The sequence below is a fragment of the Nothoprocta perdicaria genome, unplaced genomic scaffold, assembly GCF_003342845.1.
Source record: "Nothoprocta perdicaria isolate Ctin4 unplaced genomic scaffold, notPer1 scaffold_90, whole genome shotgun sequence".
NCBI lineage: Eukaryota > Metazoa > Chordata > Aves > Tinamiformes > Tinamidae > Nothoprocta > Nothoprocta perdicaria.
The window spans coordinates 1,632,002-1,654,278 of record NW_020456199.1 but is presented as its reverse complement, the minus strand read 5'-3'; positions in this window follow the sequence as shown (position 1 = coordinate 1,654,278).

Sequence of the window (22,277 nt, the reverse complement as noted above, 5' to 3'; positions counted from 1 at the left end):
ATAAATGTTTAACTGTATATGTACAATATCTACAATGCAAGGAATATCTAGGTGGTGTTTTTAGGTAGGATGTCTCATTTTAGTCTTTTATCCTTTGCCTTGCCTCTCACCACTTCATCCTTCAACTATTACTACCTCTTAGGCATGCCTACCACTATAAGTTTAAAATAAAGTAGAAAAAATATTCTCAGAAGTATCTTCTTGCTGCCCAAGTATAACATGCAGACAACAAACAACCATAAACCCTGTTTTATTTAGAACCTTAGTCAAGTTGTAAATATTATTAAAAAAAAAAAAGTTTGGGGAATGGGTTTAATCACTGAAAAACATTACAGACTGCAGTACTTGTATATTGTAATGCTGCAGGTCTCAGAATACAGCTTGAAAGTTTACTGGACAGATAAGCAGTCCCTTACCGTATCACAGAAGAGCATAGCAGTCTGTAAAGAATTGGATTTAAAACTTCTATCTGCCACTAAATATAAAAATGCTTCCTGGGCCAATGTAGCCGGTTATTATTGTGAAAATACAGTAGTCACTATGGTGACATGATGTGGGAACTTTTCAATGCACATCAATAYTGGCGATTCGTTTGGGTAGGTAAATTTCCAGTGCAGTCCATTAATGATGAAGAGTTAGAAAATGATGTAGGAAAAAGAAGCAAAGAGAAGTTGATTATAAAAGCAAACACACTGCAGTATGTGAAAATAGGAAGGGAGAAGGATCAGGCAAAATATCTTAGTCATATTAATTTACTTGTATGGATGCTAGACTACAAAAGAAAGGCCCTGCTGTTTAAACAGAAGGCAGGAGTTGAGAGCACTGATGATGAACCTTTGTGGGATACTCAAAGAAATTGTATATTACAAAATTTGTGTAATTTCACAGAATCACAGAATATTCAAGGTTGGAAGGGATCATCTAGTCCAACCTTCCTGCTCAAGCAGGCACACCTACAGCATGTGGCACAGGACAGCATCCAGGCGGGTCTGGAAGACCTCCAGAGAAGGAGACTCCACCACCTCCCTGGGCAGCCTGTGCCAGGGCTCTGTCACCCTCACAGTGAAGAAGTTCTTCCTCACATGGAGATGGAACTGCCTGTGTTTCAGTTTATGCCCATTACCCCTTGTCCTATCACTGGCCACTAATGAAAACAGCCTGTCCCCTTCTTCCCTGCATTCTCCCTTCCTGAACTTATACATGTTAATCATATCCCCTCTCAGCCTTCTCTTCTCCAGAAGAGAAATTTCATATTAATTTCAAGCATATAGATTGGTAAAGGAGCTAGATACCTCATTTTAAAACAAAAATGCAACCCCTTCCCCAGTTCTATTTGTCTGAAGCTATATATTATCCCATATATATCCAAGGAGCCTGTGGACACCTTTATTATTGCTCAAGAATCATCTTGGTATTAAAGAACAGCTTGAGTTCTTACTCTAGTGCCTAAGGTTAAAGAGATTAGTAGATTTCAGTAGCAAGAGAAATTAGTATTTTGAAATATGGAACTATCTACAACGTGAAAGATTAAATATTAACAAATAGGAAGGGAAAGCAATAGCCTTTCTCAAGTCTTTATGATCCCGAAGCCTTAAGATCTTTCCTGCTAGTTATTGATCACCTCTTGTTACTCTTAAATCTGCACAACCTAGTTTTGATATCTTCATGCAAGCAGCTATGAAGTAGTTCATGCTACTAGCAGTTCATGCTACTAGTTCATGAGTTCATTACTCATGACTTAATTATCTTCAAATATCTTTTCAAAGGCTCCTTTTTCACAGTATGGAAAAATGGCACCTCTTGCTGCTGTGCAGAGCTCCCTCTGCTCTAAACATATTTTGTAATGGGCTTTTTTGTAGACATCTTGACAGTAGCAAGCCTTTGCCTCTTTAAAGAAATCTAATTGGAAGCAAATGTGCACTGTATTGTGAGCACAGTGACTGCAGTTGGTGGAAACAACTACACTGAGACATCATCTTACCTGGGAAATAGAATGCTGATGGAGCAGCTCTAAGAGACGGAAAAAAATAATCTTTTGCAGAGCACAGATGTATGCTAGAGCAGCCCCTTGTCTATATCTCTGTAATTTCAAGGATTCTGGCTGTGATACTTGCAGTGGTGACACCAATTTATTTCCATCTTCTTACAATAATTCATCATTAAGCTACACTGTGCTGCCACTTTCTCCTGCGATGAGCTATTAGCAAGGACGGTTCACAGTGCTGTAGAGTTACATAAGACTGAAATTAACCATGTCTCTTCTGTGTGGCTTCTGAAGAATGTTACGCAGGCACACGGGAGGGAGTCTGTGGACTTGCTGATTGTCTATAAGATAATGAAAAAAATCTGCAGTATGTAGGGGCTGTTAAAAATGAGGTCAACACATTGCAGAAAAGTAGCAGTTTAAAAGATAAGTTTTATGGCAGCATACAATGTCTAAAAATGGGTCTTTTGAAGCACTGCAAACTTTCCAAGAGGAAAAATCTATAATAAGTCAAGGTCAATAAAAATATATATGTGATTTAAACGAATTAAATTGTGATTTAAAGGAATTAAATATGTAAAAATAGTTCTTTTAAAGAAGTAAACAATGTTAAAAGAATGGAAAAAGTATTATGTTTTGCCTAGATCTTCTTTCCTAGAATCTTTTTCCTCTTAAAATTCCTTTAATTGTATTTTTTCCTCTTAAATCTTCTGAGATTTGGAAATATTTTAATGTTTTCGACTCAAAACCAACTAAATCAGGAATCAYACCTTCATATCAATGTATCTGTATCATAGGTCATTCATAATTATACTTTTGGACCATCAAAAATTTCTCAGGCTATTGGAAACCAACTAGGCTTACATTGCGTGAGATCAGTATTTTTTAAGACAAAGCTAAAGGCTATTAAGTATAGAGTCTATGAATCTGTGGACACATCTGCAATGTGCTGAGGAAATCCTTTGTTTTACAGCTGCCCTAACCTGGAGGAGTCTATTAAAAGAAGATATCTAATCTCCCTGTGAACTGCAGACATATGGAGAGACAAAAATCATGCTCTTATCAACCAATAAGTTAAATATCTTCCTATATATTTACTTCATAAAAACACTCAAAACTGCAACGTATTCACTTTGGTGACAGGTTGCCACATGCTGTATGTTTGTAGCTTAGGGAGGGTTATTATTCCTCCATTTTGGAGAGAATTTAACATACTATACCTAGCAATATAAATTGTTTTTTTTCTATTACAACTCAAGCCTTACACTGACAAAATTTGTACCACAAAGGGGTAATTTTATTTTGCATTGATATAAAAGAGAAGTAAGCCCAAAGGAGTTAAATCTATATGATACAGGTGTTAATTAGCCATATATTTGATCATATTTGCATTATTTACAGACTGTATATGTAGTCCAGTAGCTTTATATGGTTCTTCTCTAACAAGTCGTACATATGTGATGAATTTTTTTTTTTACAGGGTTAAATTATGAGTAATTAAATGTGCCTTGGGTATCATTGCATCCGTTTCACAAGATATATAAACACTTATGCGTAACTTGCAGTATTTGTAGGCCATATAACACATTGCATGGACACTTTAGTTTTTGATTAAGGTCTCGAGAATAATGACATTAAAGCAGTCATGGTCTTTCAATATGTTCTCATGGTGTCATACAAAATCAGATATTAAATATACATTTCAATAGGAAAGTGGGACATAAAATAAATAGTCAGTGTGAGGAAAAAAAAATTACCATGCAAATAGAATGTAAATGAGCAGAAGAGAGAAAGGAATTACAGTGAAATATGCTTATAAAACAGAGTAAAAAAGTAGGTCACAGAGAGGAAAAAGAATAGACATTGGCTGGTAGGCAATCTTATCATTTATTTAGTTTATAATTTATTTACAAGAGCATTCATACATCAAAGACAGCATAGACTTGTTCAAAAATGGATGGGGAGTAGATCTGCTTGCACTCAAGAACCTGTGTTAGAAGACCATTCAAAACCCCTAATCATAGTATTAGCAGATCAATTCAGATCTGTGAAGCAGAGTGAATCCCTTTCTAAGCCATGTATGAGGAAAAATGAGGTAAGCTGGTGCTAAGGAAATAGTTACTCTTCTGAGCTGTCATACCCTGTGGAACACTCTTTGATACTGACAAGCCTTACTGAGTATTGACAATTAAAGATACAAGTCATGCAAAACATAAAAGGACCAAACCGTTGGTTGCCAAAAGATTTCTTTTGTATTGAGCCTATGTGTGTAATAAACTCAGATTTTCAGCTTGGGCCAAAGCCTAAATGTTCAGCTTAACATTTTTAGCAGCCATAAATCCCTTGAAAGTTAAAAATATTTGCATATATCCTAACAGTGAAGAATATGAGTCAGTACTGTATCAGAGTACTGAGCAGTACTTAGCAGAGCTAAGGACTAGCACATTACTTGTGGTAGTAAAGGTCTGATATGCTTTGCTGAGGACAATTTTGTCTTCAAGATTTAGAATTTAACTTCACTAGATGCATGCCATTTATATCTCTTTATGAATATTCCCATTTTGAATGTAAGGCTTAAGTATCTGAAGCCTTCTGATGTCAACAAGGATCTATTTGTGATCATAACTCTTATTAAAATACTGATAGATTAGTCAAAAATTTAGTTCATTAGAATGTTTCTGGGAAAAAAAATAAGTAAAAGGGGATATGATTTCACTAAGCTGTGAACTCATTTTGGTAAAAATATCATTTGAAATGATTTCTAAATGTATTTATTGATATTGAAGATTTTTTTTAACAACAACATTTAAGACAAATATTCTAATCCTCAACAGATAATTATTCTTTGTTTCCAACCAGAGTTCTACTTCATATAAATAACTTGTAGTACTACACTGTATTACTTCTCTATCAAACAAGTAATGAACAATGATATGACAACTTTTCCCTCCCTAAAAATAGGTTATTTATACTTTTACATTAATTTTTCCATTTTAACAGAAGTTATGTGTAGCAAATCATGTGGATTTATTTTTCCCTGCAGCAGAAAAACTGCAGTCACCACACCATAACTTGTCAGCTAGCCTAACTTCTCCCAGAAATCTGGCTGCTCTTTTACAGGATCAGACCGTGATTGCTCACATCTTTTACTCCTGTTTGAATTGAGGGAGGGAAAGAAATTAACATTCATCTTATTTCATGCTTTGTGTATGGGCAACACCAGATTAGAGTCCTTGTATTAAGAGAATACAGAAGGCCAATTAGGAAAAATAAATGGGGCAGAGGCATTTAAATAAGACACAGCTAAAACTGCATTCTCCCTAGTGCATTCTCTTTCAGGGAACTACTGACAACTATTCCCAGGCCAGGCTGGGAATTTCTAAAGTGTCTTACGTGAGGTTGCAATTAACTCCAGCCCAGAGTACTGATTAGACTCCTCAGTCTAGGTTTTCAAAGGATTATTTGTCAATAAAGACCTAGCATTTTGTTTCGCTATTAGATATTGAGATGACATTTACATATGCTCCAGGAACTCACTAAAATCCCCTATTTAATAATATATACCTATATTTTTCTTTATTAAAATTGCACGTGAATGTCTTGGTGACTGGATTATCACAGCTCATCTCCTTTTAGGATAAGGAATTAGAGTTATTCATTTTGCTTCAATTATTGTCATGTCATTCACTGGTTTTGTAAGGAAAATGCTTTGCATAATTTACAGAAGAGCACCCCACTATTGCATAGTCCCAGACATTATTCTTCATTGGATAAAGACAGAAATTAGGGTTATATTGCTGTGTGTTTCCCCATTGTCCAAAGAATATGCTCCATTTGAACCAATTTGTCTTAAGTATTAGTGGCATATACATACACTCATAGAGAGGAAATGGTTGTCAAGTTTCTTCAGTTAGGTCTTTCATTGTAAATTTGTTTCGGATAAGCATTGCCTCTGTTCCAAATGACTTATCTTTATGTAGCCTTTCAGCAATTATAAGGCATAAGTTAAACCTAACAGATGCTAGACTTAACTATTAACTATTATTCGCTGTCCTTTTTTTTTTTTCTTACAAAACAGTATAATACATTTTTCATTGAGAATAATTGGTGTATGATTGTGTATTTCTCCTATACTTTCAACATGAAATTGTTCTTCTTAATGAAGCTGTGAATTGTTCTTTCACCCTAGAACAAATTCTATTTTAACATATTGTGCTGCATCTTATTACTTTTTGTTTGTTTGTTTGTTTGTTTTTCATTCTTTCCTATATGGCACTTACTGGTGTTTCAAATCAATCCCTTTCATTCTTTTGGATTCCTAATGTTTGCCAGAATTCCTCCCTTGGGAGTATTTTCTCCTTACAGTTTCTTTCCTGACTTTGTTTCTGTGCTTAGCTGATAAGCATTTGTGGTTGTCCACTAATAGATGACAACAATTTTCCCTTTAATTTAGAGAAAGATACAAACACCTTCCTGATATAAATTTTGAAATCTTATTGTTTGGATTTCCAATTAAAAAAAAAAAAAAAAAAACCTTATGCACAGAAACAGAATAAATATATATATATATAAACATATATTTACTCTCATAAATGAAACTGAACAAACCAAAAACCATCCACACAAATAACACACATAGATTCTATGATTGCTCCCTCAATTTAAAACTTTTTATTTTGGTCATGCATTCATTTTAATGTTCTCTTTCCAAAAAAAAAAGTATTTGGAAATTGTTTAAGGTTGAGTAAAATTAATTTCATGCAAATAAAGTACTTTTATTTTTCTGTACAGTATGTTACTTCAAGGATTATTACCTGGTGCTTGTCTGGCCATTTGTAATTAAATAATACAAAATAAGATAAATTATTCTAAACTCAGAGCAAAAATACTGAATTATTATAGTATATGATTTCTAGTCAAGTCAGAGAGAGGAGAACATTTGTAGTAATTTAAGTTTTTCATAGTAGCTAATTCAAGGGCTCTCCTTAGTAATGAAACTATTATCCAATCTGCAAAAGATAAATTCATTTGGTAACATATATATCATGAGTTATTCACTTTTATAACATTTTTGAGAAAATAATTATAGCATTGATACACTTGCTTAGAACTGAAAACCTTAGGAATCTGAAATAAGGAAATATGTTTTTTGTTTTGGAAGCAGTTTTTAATTTGGAACTCCTAAAGCAAGTAACACAGATAATAACTTTTTAAGAAAATGTTAAAAACAAAAACAGTAGTTCTGACTTCATTGACTTTATTATTCCAAGATTAACACAAAATACAATTCCTATAGTGAATGAAATACATGAAAGCAATGAAATAAGACTATATTGTGAATAAAAATTTATTGAGATTTGCATCTTAATCTTTCATGCGTTGAAATCCAAATAAAGGTACAGATATGCATTTAAATGCTTGCTAATTTAGATGACAATTTTTTCTTCGTAGAACTTTTTTTGAAATACTTTTTTTGTGTGTCTGTTTCATTTTGATCTTGCAATGTGAGATGCCTTAGATACCTGTATGTCTAACTGATGTCATCTGAAGTTTGCGATATCTGCAACTCCTGAAGATTAGACATTAAGCCCCCTTGTCGGGCAGTTAAAAATGTAGTTGCCTTATGATGAGTAGATCAAAAACTAAATCACAGAAATCACTTTTAAAAATGTGTTCTCAATAGGCAAACCTTTGGGTTTCCTGACTGGCCAGAATAAGCTGAAGGTTTTACTAATGAAATATTGATTGTTGCCAGTCCTATGACAGTGGCATTTCTTAAGACAGTGTAAATAAAGTAGCAGCTCAAGGGCCAGACTCACTGATATTGAAAGTGGGATGTCACACCCATCGATCCAGGACTCATTAGGGTTCAGGCTGAGCATTGCTGTGTGATCACACCCCTGAGATGGATCACCATTTGCAGATGGAGTGCGCAGAGCAATTTCACTGACTTCCCTCAAGAAGCAGACGCAGTTTTCCAACAATAGAGAGATTTGTGAGTACACAAATCAAGTCTATTATCCAAAGGATATTTGTCTGAGAACTCTTAGCTGTTCTTCGAGATTTTTTTATTATAATCCTCTAAGCAAGGCCCAGGCACCATGTTTGCAGGTTCAGATTGCAAAGCTAAGATTTCTTGTACAAAATTTTTGGAGGATCTAAGGACATTTTTCTCCTTCCTGTAACAATTTCTAGGGTAGTTTTTCTCTTTCTATGGCCTGAGGACTTCAAGATAACATAAGGACTTCCTTATAACATAAGGAAAACTTGTATTTCCTATGCTTATTAAGAAAAGTTAAACTTAATGATTTAATACTGCTGACAAAAGACAGTGGTCCAAGGCTTCTCTGGAGAAATGTAGAGCTGCACAAATGAAATCATTGCCAGCCAACCTCTGTAAAACTATGTGGAAATCATAGAGAAGATTATCCGAAAGGTTGAAACTGTAGGATGATCTGAACAAAGCTAAAAAAAATGGCTAGCTGGCTTACTCCAAAACTTCTACAAAACGCATAACAGATTACTTTTTATCCCTTTAACTTGCAGTTCAGATTGGAAATGTCTGAAGGAGACAGCATTTTTACCATTAGTGCTATAAATCTTCTTATATTCTGAGTATTTCTTTATTTGCATCAACTGTATATAATATAKATATATATATTTATATATATGTATAGTTCTTTAGAGCTCACCTCTTTGTAAACATTTCACATATGTCTTCTTTATTGAATCTTTGATTAGGGAAAAGGACTTGTTCCCTGTGGAATAAAAGTAATAACCTTACTGATGTTCAAGCTATGCACTTCCCCCAAGAAAACTGAATCCCAGTCTCTGTGTTTCAGCCTAGAATTTTCATATCTATTATACAGGAGCTGGTGCAAAATACTCAATAATTCATTCCTACACTGTCCATATGCTTTTTTTTTTTTTTTTTTTTTTTTTTTGGTCTTTAACTTAAACGGTGGTAACAAGTCTCATGATGGCTAATTGGAACTAATTACTTCTTAGGAAAATTAAAGACAGGGAGATGGGAGGGGGTAAAATCAAAAAATCACTTCTGTAATATGTGTGAGTGGGTGTATTATGCCTGAGCAGCTGTGTTGCTAAGTACTCTGAATGCTCCCAGTGAGTCCACAGTTCTAAGCACTCTGAACAAAATACCCATACACATTATGTGAAACTTACTCTTCTGCATGAAGCTTTGGATTAATAGTTAGTGATTTTTAACAATCAATCATGAAGTTGCTTAATGTAATATTTTCTTTTTTACCTCACATATATGACCACTGGAATGCGATAAAATTCTCTGAACCTGAAAGAATTGGTTAAAACGAATGATGTAGTTGTATGATACCTGATAAAGTCATTTTCCTGTTGATTTTGTAGAAGAGAAGCTGGTTAACACACCAAAGCAAATACATACACACACACAAAAACAAGCAGACAAAAAAAAAAAAAAACAAACTTCTTATTAAAGTAAATTCTTTTAATGTTGTTTGAAAATGGATTTTCCTTTTGGACCATGGTGGTGATGGTCATGTATATTTAAAAGACACCACTATATAGCTAAAGATAGACCTGAACTATGAGACTTGTCACAAGTTTTTAAATTCTACATAATCACCTTATATTTGTGAGGCATTATCAGATGTTTTTCTCTATTCTTCAAATATTTTTTAATGAACTTACATTATCTGAAAGTAATAAAGACAATAAATAGGAATAGGAATGGTTCAATAAGGACAAGTGCAGGGGAGGAACAACCGCAGGCACCAGGACAGATTAGGGGTCGACCTGCTGGAAAGCAGCTCCACGGAGAGGGACCTGGGAGTCCTGGTTGACACCAAGTTAACCATGAGGCAGAAGGGTGCCCTCGTGGCCAAGAAGGCCAGGCGGATCCTGGCCTGCATCAGGAGGAGTGTTGCCAGCAGGTCAAGGGAGGTGATTCTGCCCCTCTACTCAGCTCTGGAGTACTGGGTGCAGTTCTGGGCTCCCCAGGACAAGAGGGACGTGAAGCTTCTCAAGAGGGTCCAGAGAAGAGCAACCAAGATGATTAAGGGAATGGAACATCTCTCGTACAAGGAGAGGCTGAGTGAGCCGGGCCTGTTTTCTCTGGAGAAGAGAAGGCTCAGAGGGGATATGATTAATGTGTATAAGTTCAGGAAGGGAGAATGCGGGGAGGAAGGGGACAGGCTGTTTTCACTGGTGGCCAGCGATAGGACGAGGGGTAATGGCCATAAGCTGGAGCACAGGAAGTTCCGTCTCCAGGTGAGGAGGAACTTCTTTGCTGTGAGGGTGACAGAGCCCTAGCAGAGGCAGCCCAGGGAGGCTGTGGAGTCGTCTTCTCTGGAGGTCTTCCAGACCCGTCTGGATGCTGCCCTGTGCCACATGCTGTAGGTGTGCCTGCTTGAGCAGGAAGGTTGGACTAGATGATCTCTAGAGGTCCCTTCCAACCTTAAATATTCTGTGATTCTGTGTGATTCTGTGATTCTGTGGATGAAAGGTCTAAATATAGAAGCAGTGTGGTGAAAAATATTATTTTGCAGAGTGCAGAAGATTGCCTCTTGTTTTTGAATGTCAACAATGCATGATAGAACAAATTAGAAGATAATACAAGAATCTTAGAACAGGAGGAAAAACAAAAAGAAATTTCCTCTTCTGATTTATTGTATGGTTTCTGCTCACACACTGACCTGCTAAAAAAATGTATAGATTATTGAGTTGTTAGATTCTCTTGGTCAGTAAAGTTCACTGAATACAAAATCAAAAGATCTAACATAGATTTTTTTAATCTGTAACTTACTTGACTAGGAACCCTATACACAACTTACACAATAGCCTGTAAAGGTCTTTGACTATAAAGGCCAAGTTTTCTGCAGCCTTTGGAACAAACACAAGTTACTAGAGGTCTTTGCCTTTTCAGAAAAACTGTGTTTTTCTACTTCCTTCTCCTCAGCACAATCTGTGCTTGTGCAGAACATTACCCTTGGGACTCAGACCAACTACTTTTCCCTAAAAGCTTTACGTATTTTTTCCCCCTGGTGCATTCACATACTTCAGGACCTTAAGTGGTGGATGCTTCATTGCCTCAGGCAGATCTTCTTCAGTGCCTGCTTACTCATGACGGTCTTGAATCAAATGGGACACTGGGCTCATAATCACTGTATCCTACAAACTTGTGGACCATGATATTAAATTACAAGCTATATAATGGTAGAGAACCAGTCGGGCAGATTTTTGAAGCCATTCTTTAAATCAGTTGTGTTATTTACTCGAGTGCTACTGTCACTACCAAAATCTAGAGTACTACATTTCAAAATTTTCAATTCATAGTGAGAATCAAGAGGTATAAAAAGCCTTATGAGATCCGTCTGTTAAGGATTGCCTTTTTTGTGTAACAAATTACAGTTAGTGCAGTAYATAGACTTAAGTGGAACATGTGAGAAAATGTGAGAAATTATCTTAAATGATTGTAGAGTTACATAAAATTAATTGAAGATTATTTATTCATATAGATATCTCCCATCATTTCTTCAGAGAGGTTGTTTCAAATGTCTGGGTCAATTTACATATAGCTGGTGATGAAGATACACTCACAAAAACCTCTGTAATGAACTCTGACTCAGCTCTTGTAGTATGCTCCCTTCTAACTGATCATTGCTTTCTTACAGAAGTGTTTGACTTGTACTCAATACACTAGCACTTAATATGTGCATGTACACATTTTTACAGCAAAGCTTTACTCATTTCCAAGGCTAGGTTTTTGTTTAATGGTCTTCAGAAATTAATCACTGCCATTGCACTGTTAAGAGAAGAATAATGAGACATTGATGAAGTGGCTACAATTTGTGCACAGTGTATAAAAATTAGATTATGCAGAACCAAATCAAGAAGTTAAAAATATTAGTAAGGCAAGTTCCTTTCGTACCTTGCATTGCRAATGGTTAAGGCTGAAGGTGCAGTAATTATCTCATGAAAATATGAAAAGAGAAGAATACTTTAATAAATATTTGAAAAACTGCTAATCTACGTGCATGGACACACTCCAGTGCAGGTTTCAAGAAATACTGAATTAACGAGGCAGCTTGGATTTTTATACCTTTTTTTTTTTTTTCCTTTTTATAGTGCTATTTAGGACTGAGTGATATTTTACCTTCTGCAAATAAAATAACTTTCAGCAATTAAAAGCTTTTATCCTACAAGGCTTGAAAGGAGAATGCATATAAAAGAAGTTAAACAAGTGTTAGATATAGTGTATCAGGAGAATGGATATTTATGGTGGGAACAGTGAAGGGAGAAAGAGAGGCTGAGCTTTTTTTCCTCTTTAAAAGCTCTAATACAGTTCGGCTTTTCCTTGACTTAGAAGATTGCATAAGCATGTAGGCAGCTCTCTTGCTGAGGTAACAATAGAAGTTTTGGATATTCCTCCAAGTTTTACAACCAAAAATCAATAAGGGGGAAAAAAAAAAGTAAAAGTGTATTGAAATAAAAACAAGAAATTTTCTGACTAGCTCAACCAACTTACTTTCTTTGCTTGAGTTGCAAAGAACAGTCTTGCTTGTTGCAAACCACACACCTGAATAACTGTGTTTGTGATTTTGTTATTACTGTCTGCTCCCAGGAAAAGTATACTCACAGTAGTCAAAGAATTGTTTCCTACTGGGAATGTGTGCAGCTTTATCTGTCATTAACTCATCCCCTTCCCTGATGTCTCACTAGAGTCTGTACCAAGTTGAATAGAAGTACACTCTCTGCCTTCTTTCCCTTAAATAAGCTATTTGTGACAGCCAGACATTCTACTTTCCAGTGAGAGAGGATGCAAGGTGAATTAGTCATTGCATCTTCCATCTGTATATCCTGCATCACTGTGTCTGTGCCAAGTATTTTCATAACAGAAGCAGAATGATTGTCCCATATTCCTATCTTTCATTTTGCCCTGAACAGATAGCAAAGTAGATTTAATTACATAAAAGAAAACTAGAATAACCAATTGGATCAACTTATTTCCTTTAGAAAGTGCACTTGTGCTAAATCAACTCCCTCCCCCCGTAAAAAACACACCACCATCAACAACAAAAATTGTGGGGAACAGAAATAAAAGATAGAGCATTTTAAAGCTGACATTAGTTTATTCCCAGTGATTTTCCTTATTCTCTTTTCCTACAGGACTGATGACTCTGCCAGTATGGTAATAGACTACTTGCTTCTGCCTGAACCTATAAGTAGTAGCAGAATTCATTGTACCCACAGGTAATTTCCTCTTCTACCTGCACTTACAAGCAGCAGTATTTCTCCAGATTTGTAGCACATGCATCATTTTTCACAAAGTCACTTTAGGATTACATCCCTCCATGTAGTGAAATAAAAAATGCTACTAGCTTCCCTCTCTAGGCTGCTGTGTAGACGGATGGGAATCTTGACTGCAGAGGGTCACTTGAGCAGGGAGTATACAGCTATTGTTTGGCTCACAGGAGTTTTGCAGGGGCTGTTGATGGGAGAAATCTCCAGCTGGAATGATCATTGTAGATACCTGCATAACAAGACACACYTGTGTTTGTAGTCCAAATGGACAGAGCAGAAAGTGGACAGTTACGGCCTCGCATATTTTACTCCTGGAAACACGATCCGCATGACACAGAAATGTGAGCTGATCTGATTACTGTCACACTGCAAGTCAGCAGCATAGCTGGGAAGCACCCAGGCCACCAAGTCAATCAGGCATTGCTGCCAGCAAACCAATGGCCAGAACTAAGCCTTTGCTCCAAATATTGCTAATTCAGGATCTTCATCCTTGCGGGAGGAAGTGTGTAGGAAGTGAATACTGGTAGAAGCTTTTCCTCTCTTCTCATAACTGCCAAGCAGACTCTGGCCCGGGGCCTATTCTGGAGAAACAACAGTTTTGGGATCTGGCTTGTTATAATCATTAATTCATCATCCTAGTATCCATATCTGCAAAATAAAACTGAGTAAAATACTGTTGCCTTTGCACCACTAGCCTTTTAGGGAAGATTTCTGAGATACCTAAGAAAAATACAAGAAAGGTAGCACATAATATGAAGAAGAAGCCAGTGGTAGTATCTTGGCAGCAATCAAGGAACTAATCAGTGCTCACATTTCTTCCTTTTTTTTTTTTAGTTTCTTTCTTTCTTTCTTTCTTATAATTGGAAAACTAAGAAAAAGTCCTGTAAATGGGAGTAAAGAGCCCTAATCCAGACTCAGAAGACTGAATGGCATCTGTTCTGGATTTTCCATGATTCATGTAACTGCTGCAATCCAGAGTTTGTCTGGCACATTAAAGAAGGAATTATATTCTTGTAACTAGTGACTGCATGTGTTTCTGTTGCTAGCATTAGCAATAGCTGTTTGAAGAGGTTTTGTATTTTTAGCTTATAAATACSTAGGTTTGTCCCTGGTAAAAGGTATTTGGTGGTTGTTATTCTGTCTTCTTTTTGATAGGTCAACTACCATATAGACGGACAAACAGAAAGCATGTAGTATGAGATCAATTAGTGCTGAAGAAGATGTAGGGAAACTGTGTACTGATGCATAAGGATATTTCCTTACATAGATACATATATATAATAAATATAAAATATATATTCATATTTTTGAATAAAATAATGATTCAAAGAATGAGGCAGAAAAAAAGAATACAGGTGATTTAATAGAGAGAAAAGTTGAGAGAAAGAACAGTAATTGCTTTTAGAGTTAATATTTCATAATGACACTGTGAAGTGAAAATGGGAGTGACACTGAGAAAAACAATTATTCCAAAACAGTGGTGAAATTACTGTTCCCGGTGAAACAAACACGACATTTGGGAAGAGCAGTCAAAGTCTGGGCCAATAAGTATCAACATGAGTATGATCTATGTGGTGAGTGAGCAGATAAAGAATTAATGCAACACAGTGAGGTTTGCTAAAATAAAAAAAAAAAGATGAGGACTCTTAAAATTCTTGCAATTTTACTTCTTGTGAGTAAGGAAGAGCTTCATCTAGAGGATAAAATTAAGGAATCAAYCACCATTCTGGAAGAAGAAAGAAGAATCTTTGTCCAAACTCTAGCACCAGGAATGCAGTTCTGGAGAAGCAACAGTTCACGCAGCCCTGTTTGCTCCTCTGCAGCTTTAATACTCCTTGTCAATGAGTCTGGTCTGCTTCAGCCCTACCTTTGTCACTGCTCCCTCAAACTAAACAGCAGAAAGATCCACTGGAGATAGAAATGAGGAAAAAAAATAGGAAAAGTTATCTAGGACAAGTCACTGCAGTACATCTGAGTCCATTTCACTAAAGGTGCTAGTTGCTAATTTCATTAATTTACTGCAGTTTTCTTTCAATTTTTCTTCTCTATTCATCACTTTGTTCAATACTGTGTTCTGTGTTCTGAGCAATCTTTCCAAGGTTGAAGATTTCTTCTTACACATTTATGTTTTACTGTTCAATTCATAATTCCGGAGAGAGTCAGTGAGCATCATCAAGTATGAAAAGACTTTGTGTAGATGAAGCAAAAACCTGTACAATAGTTTCACCTTTTGTTTGGGTGCAGGACAAACTGAAAGTGTTTTCCAGATGATTGAATGTCATGATTTTCTTTGGAAAAAAAAAAAAAAAAAAAAAGAATTAGAATCTTTTTGAGTTTGAAACAGAAAAACATCCAATCCAATTAAATAGCAAGTTATAGTTGGCAAATGACCTTTGTATGGTTATGACATCATCAATATATATGTATAAAAGATAAAAATAAATCAACAACTAAAATCCTGTTCCTTTTTTGTTAACTTGACCACTTCTATGCTTCTCACTGGAGTTGGTGCTTTTGTCTTCTCTGCTATATCATGTTCATATCTTTTGTTCGAAGACCTAGAAACCTCAATTTCTTACTGCTATTTAACATGTTTGCACTTGCACCACTCTCTTCTCAGGCATTCTGCTGAGTTTTTGTTTTCAGTTGTCATTATTTGCCAGTGAAACCCAGCAGTTGTCCCACATTGGTAGCCCTGGACTCGGCATGGCGAAGGTTCACACACCATTCAGCATTCATGGTGTATTGATAGCAAGGAATTTAACAGCTAAGGGTACTTACTGGCTTAGTTATTTTGACAAAATTAATGATGATATAAGCAATTGCAGATTCTTTCACCGTGTTATCTCTCATAGAATTTAACTCAGTCAAATCAGGTCTCATTGGTCTTTCCAAAAATCTTTCAGACCACAGAATCACAAAAGGCTGGAAGGTTGAGGCTGGAAGGAATCTGTAGAGATCATCTAGTCCAATGCACTTGCTCAGGTAGGGGCACCTAGAGCATGTGGCACAGGATAACATCCAGGGACCAGAAGAGTAACAAATTACAAATAATTAGCTGAAAGACAGGAGCCTAATAGCAATTAGAAGATTTTCAACAGACAGTAACATTTGGAGACCTTTGATGAGCCTTCTAGGAAACTCATTTTGAGTTTGTATTTATATGCCTCTCAGCCTTCCTTCCTGCAGAGTTCTAATTTTTACCTAGCTTGCCTCATACCCAAAAGCAGCAGCACAAATGAACTATATAAAATAAAGTACCTCTATTTCCACACTCAAGGAAGCCAGTAGCCCTGAGCTCTGTTGCATAAACAGTTCTAAAGACACTCCATTTAAATGCAGATTTTTGACAGTTCACCTAGTCTGAGTGAAAAATACACATTTTTCCCTTCTAGCAATAGAGGAAATCAGAGAGTTAACCATAGATTTTTCCTGCAAGCAGACTCCCACACTCACTTCTGAAAGGTCTTTATAATTAAAAAGCATATCCATGTAATTTAAGAGAAGAAAGTCTAGTACGTGCTTCAAGTAAATTGAATTTCCTTTCTAACTATAGCAAGAAAGGTTCTTTTGCGTTCACGTAAAATGAAGGAGAAGAGGATGTCTATGACTAGACATTCTTTTTCCTAGGGGAAAAAAAAAGAAAAAAAAAAGCGAAAAGCAAACGAAATAAAAAGAGGGAAAGAGAGTATTTGGCCTTCCTTTAAAGTGATATAGTGGCACTCATAGTAAGGAAAGCATGAATGATTTGGAAGATTTTTTGTTACAGATACTTGACCCATTTCTCCATTATTGGAACTAGATGATCAGGAACAAGTCAGCTAAAACTAGGGAGTTGCCACTTTCTTGTTGGAAAGGAGAATATAGCAAAGTGTGTAGTAAAACATTTTATTATGATTTTTAAGTACACAGTTTTTTGGGTCTTTTTATTAATGCAATGTTATTTTGTTTTAGCAAAAACTGTCAAAAATCTGTCATTTAAAAGGTTAGAGTATTGGGGAACTTAGGAGAGTTGGTGAAATTTTGACTAAATTTTCATATGTTTTGTTTCTTTATATAAATCTTAAGTTCATATACATTTTATACAATATGTGTCAATCAGTTTTCTAACCCTAATAGGATCTTTTCCAGTACTTAGAAATAAATATATTCAGTTTATTCTTAATACATCAGTTTAGTCTTAATTATTAGCTTAACGTGTTTGTCCAAGGTGCCCAATATATTTTTCTGGAGACAATAACCAAAAAGAAAAGCTGGGTATAGGAGTGGGTTTTAGCCATGTTTCCAATACTAGAATGGATTTTTAACWTCATCCTTTTAAACTGGTTCCTTTTAATAGGCTAAGTGAAATAAAATTCTGAAGATCTCTTAAGAATAAAAAAGCCCAATAGGACTAAGTGTAGTGCATCATATTAATCACGCTTCCCTGCACTTCAATGAGTACTAGCTGTGTAGTCTAATACCCCTGAATTAGGGGGTGTTAGAATCAGAAACAACAGTTCCTCAAATGACTGTATTGATTTTGTTTTCCTTCCTTGGATTTGAGACTATTAGTTTGAATTGAATGAATTGACTTAAATCAATTTCCCTAAGCTGCAGTGGATCTTTAAGACATTCTCCTTGTATTGGCCTGTTTTGCTCTATAATGCACCTGAAAACRCTGGAATCAATGGGAATCTTCAGATTCATCCAGAAAAGACATCATTTCGCTGTAACCTCACTTTTAATTCCTTGGCAGAGTTTAATGCTTGTATTGTAGGGTACTGGGAAGGAAACAAATCTCTCCCCTGATGAGCTCTGCAGGTTTCTTTCTGCAGGTAGAAACCTGTTCTCCCTGAGTGCAATCCCTTTGTGGTGTACATGACTTTCCTGCTGCGAAGGACGAGGCCAGTCCATCTCCATGGCATCACGCCAGGAGCCCTGCTGAGCCACTGGACTCCTCACTGCCTCAGCAGAAATATGTCGGAAGAAAAACATTTTACAAGCCTGGGCCTATCTTGTATCTATTGACCACCTCTATCTACTGATCAGGTATGGTCCTGCTGGTCCTTTAATGATCGATGTGCTGTGATGGCCAAAGAGCTCACAACTGTTATGAGGTAAAAAAGTTAGGGGAAAAAGTGGTATCCTCTATACCTCATATACYTCTAAAACAGCAGAGGAGCCTGGAGAGGTTATGTGTGATTAATTTCAATCTTACGGATAAATTCTATCCTGGGCAGCATCTATATTTTGACCAAAAAGCATCATGGATCTCTTGGCTGACAAATTTCAACTCTTAACTGTTCCAAAGTAACTGCCTGTCTCAGCGCAGCTCCTCACAGTAATGTGTGATACCATTAGTTCATTACTATCACACAGAGAGGAAAACTGAGCGCTAAATCACGATCGCCACTTCCTTTGTCATCTTAGTGCAGATTTGCCAGACATATAACTGACCTTGTGAGTTTTGCTAGGACAATATTGAAAATCTTCTGGTGTTTTTGTGCACTGAATTTTTAAAATGGTAGTTTTCAAATATTCACTTGTATTTTAAGATACATGGGAACAATTAATGAACCACTGCCAAAGAGGTCGTCTCCTATTTTTGAGATGCTGCACAATGAACATTGTTTAATGATGCTAAAAATAGGTGTGCTAAAAAGCAAAAAAATCTATGAGCGATAGTTGAAGCTAAGGCACTCTGCCTCCAAAATCTTTCTTAGGCTATATTTTTCTGTTTATATGTTTTTCCAAAACAGTCGTATATAACCAAATTGGAGAAGGAAGGAAGAGAAACATGTTAATTGTATCTCAAGACAACTTTACATCTTCATTTCTTTACTGTGTCTTCCTGGTTTTAATATATATATGTTACCTCTCTGTGGGAAAAGATTAGCTGAGSCTGGGAACATTTCTTTTGCATATCTTTCCTGCTAAGAGCAGATTGCATGCTACAGTAAAATCAAAGGAGTTATTATTAAAAAAGTACAAGATAAGCAATTTTGATAACAAGCAGATGTGTAAATGTTTAATACTCTGCATTGTTACATGCTACAGCAGAAACTAAGGCGGTGCAGTGTTGTGGCAGTGCCCTAGATTCCCTTGCCTTTGTTCTAGCCATGCATCATTTAGAGCCCTCTTGGGTGATGCTGTAATACTGAAGAAATGGGAGAAGGAAAAGGGTGGGAGAAAAAAAAAAAAGCAAAGAATTCTCATGGAAGAGGAGTATAATAACTGATGTCGTGTGGTATATATCACCTGCATAAGATACACATACAGTTAGGAGCTTACACAAAGCAGCACAAAGCATTTTGACACACTGATAGCTTTTCCAACCAAAAGTAGGCCATAATTTTTTTAAAGAGAATTCAAACCTCTCCCTTCATGGAAAGCCTATGTGCACTAATATTTTTAGAATATTRTCATTTTAAAGTACTTTTCAGTACTTTTCATTTCCATATATATTAGTAAGACCCTATTCTCCAATGAAAACACATTTAGTGCTGCATTCACTTTGTGTATCCTATTGCTGGATATCTTCAGTAATTATGTTGGCCAACTCCTACAAATTGTATGTCTGAGACCAGATTTCAAAATAGTATACGGATTGTGATTCTGGACTGCATGGTTAATTATTTCTGAAATATATTTAACAACGGGAAAACTTGTTGGTAAAATGTTAATGGTGTTAATTAATAAGTGTTAATTAATGTAATAATGCCTTTGAATATATTTGGGATGCTTTCCAGCTGAATTGATCCTTTATTAATAAAGCACCTGGTAGTTTTTAATTTACAACTATCATTGAAATTTGATTTTTAGTCTATATAGTTCATCAGTTCTTGAAAGGGGTACATTTAGGCTGGGAAAGAAAAAAACAATTAGAATTTTGATAATAAGGCTCTGGACAAGTGTCTTGAATCTCCAATGCATACATATATATATATAAGAAGTCATGAAACAAATCCCAGCTCATAGGAAGAACTCATAATGGAACACTGCTTCAATTTGAAAAACTATGCTCATTCTGATGAAACAAAACCATTGAATCTCATGGGATAATTAAGTGCRTATAGCATCATAACAAGACAGAGGGCACTCCAGCAGCAGAAAAGCACAAAGGAAAGTKGATAACATGTTACAGAGAATTACACTAGCATCTACCTTTTTTGTATTTTAACAAAATGGTAAGTTTTTTTTTTCTCCATTTTGAAACCAGCTGCTTCTGTGACGTCACCTTTTAACTTTGTTGGTCTTGAAATGTTAAAAAGAAAAATAAATTCACCCTGTGTCAAACTTTTCAGATTATTATACTCAGTTCTCTTCATGAGACTGATATTCCAAACTTTTCTAACATTTGCCTTACTGAAAATGAATGTTGTTTAGATATTAGAGTGAGAGGTAGAGGACTGGTGTTTCCGACACCTCAAAAACATGGACATGATTAAATAAATGGTCTATTATGTAACATTTTACGTTACTCTTAGCATATATTAGAGTTAATATTGTATATTAATGGATGAACTGTAAAAAGGAGGTAAATATAGTGGATAATAAATTAGATCTATCTTCCCAGCTTTACCTTATACTATACAGATGACTTTGGACAATTAATTTCAATTCCAAGTGCCAGAATGTTCTATCCTTAAACAACCTTTATATATTTAAAGATACCTTCAGAAGAAATAAAAAAAGATTCATGTGAGCTAACTACCTCTGTCTTTCTACTACTCCCAGTGGATTAACTTGATTTTTTTCCAGAATAAGAACTTAAAAAAAACTCGGAAAGGAAGACAGAAGAGAGAAAAAGGGATATAAATTTAGGACTCTTTTTTTTTTTTTTTTTTTTTTTTTTATGATTGTAAGATGTTAGTTCCTTATAACACTTTATAGTAGCATTTTATTTCTGTGAGAGCTCTTAGGGCAAAACTGCAGTGAAAGCATAAGGCTGACTTTTGTGCAGATCTCTGCTCTGTATCTTCTCTACTGCAATCTTGCATATCCTAAACTGTACCAAGATTCCGAGAGCTTTAATGCATGAAGTGAAGAAATGAGTACTCTCTTTCTGTAGAATACTGCCACTACAGTAGAATTTTTGTAGAATCTGATTGTAGAATCTGATTTCCAGAAAACATTGAGGGCTATTAGACTATGTACTAAAAATGCAGAGAGTAGACTGGCTTCAGGAAAAATAAATGCAAGATTTTAAATTATTTTCTATTTTTGGGGGAAGGGAAGCATTAGGCTCAGTCTGTACTGGATGAGTAAYGAGGCAACGTATTTTAGATTATGAATCATGTAGGCAACTACAAAGATTGTTTCTGGTAGGATTATCAGTACTAAAAACACAAAAATAAATTTTAGGAAAAGTTAATGAAAAACAATAGCTTTCAGAACTTTGATTTGTTCTTCAGGTGTGCTGCCACAGGGCTGGGAAACAAGAAAAATGGCAAGTCTAGATTGAGGACTCTCTTAAATGGAATCTCAATGTAGTGTTTCCAAGTGAAGGTATAAATGTGGAAAGGGAGAACTAAGTAAAACTGTTGAGATGAGGAACTTCTTTTTTTTTTTTTTTTTCCTCTCATTTTAATTATTTCATGCATCAGAGATAAATTGGAAACAGCTTAAAGTACAAACATATCTTATAACTATCTGAACATTTTCACACCTAGTGACCTGCATACAGTTTTTAGGTAGCTGAGAATAAATATGAGGTTGGAAGGTGTTGATTACAGTTCTGTGACTTCTGCAGAACACAGCATAGGAAATTTAATAYAGTATTTCTAAAGACAAACACATATATACACATATATTGACAAGAAATACAAAATATTTTGTGATAATTCAACATATGTTTAAAAAGAAAGTATATATTGCTGCATAGCTGTGTTACAAAGCTTGTGTTCTATCTATCTAAGAGGTATATCAAATTTACACTTTGCAAATGATGTGACCCAGTTCTTGACATCACATACTAGGTTCATTTGATCAAAGAAAATAAGCAAATCTG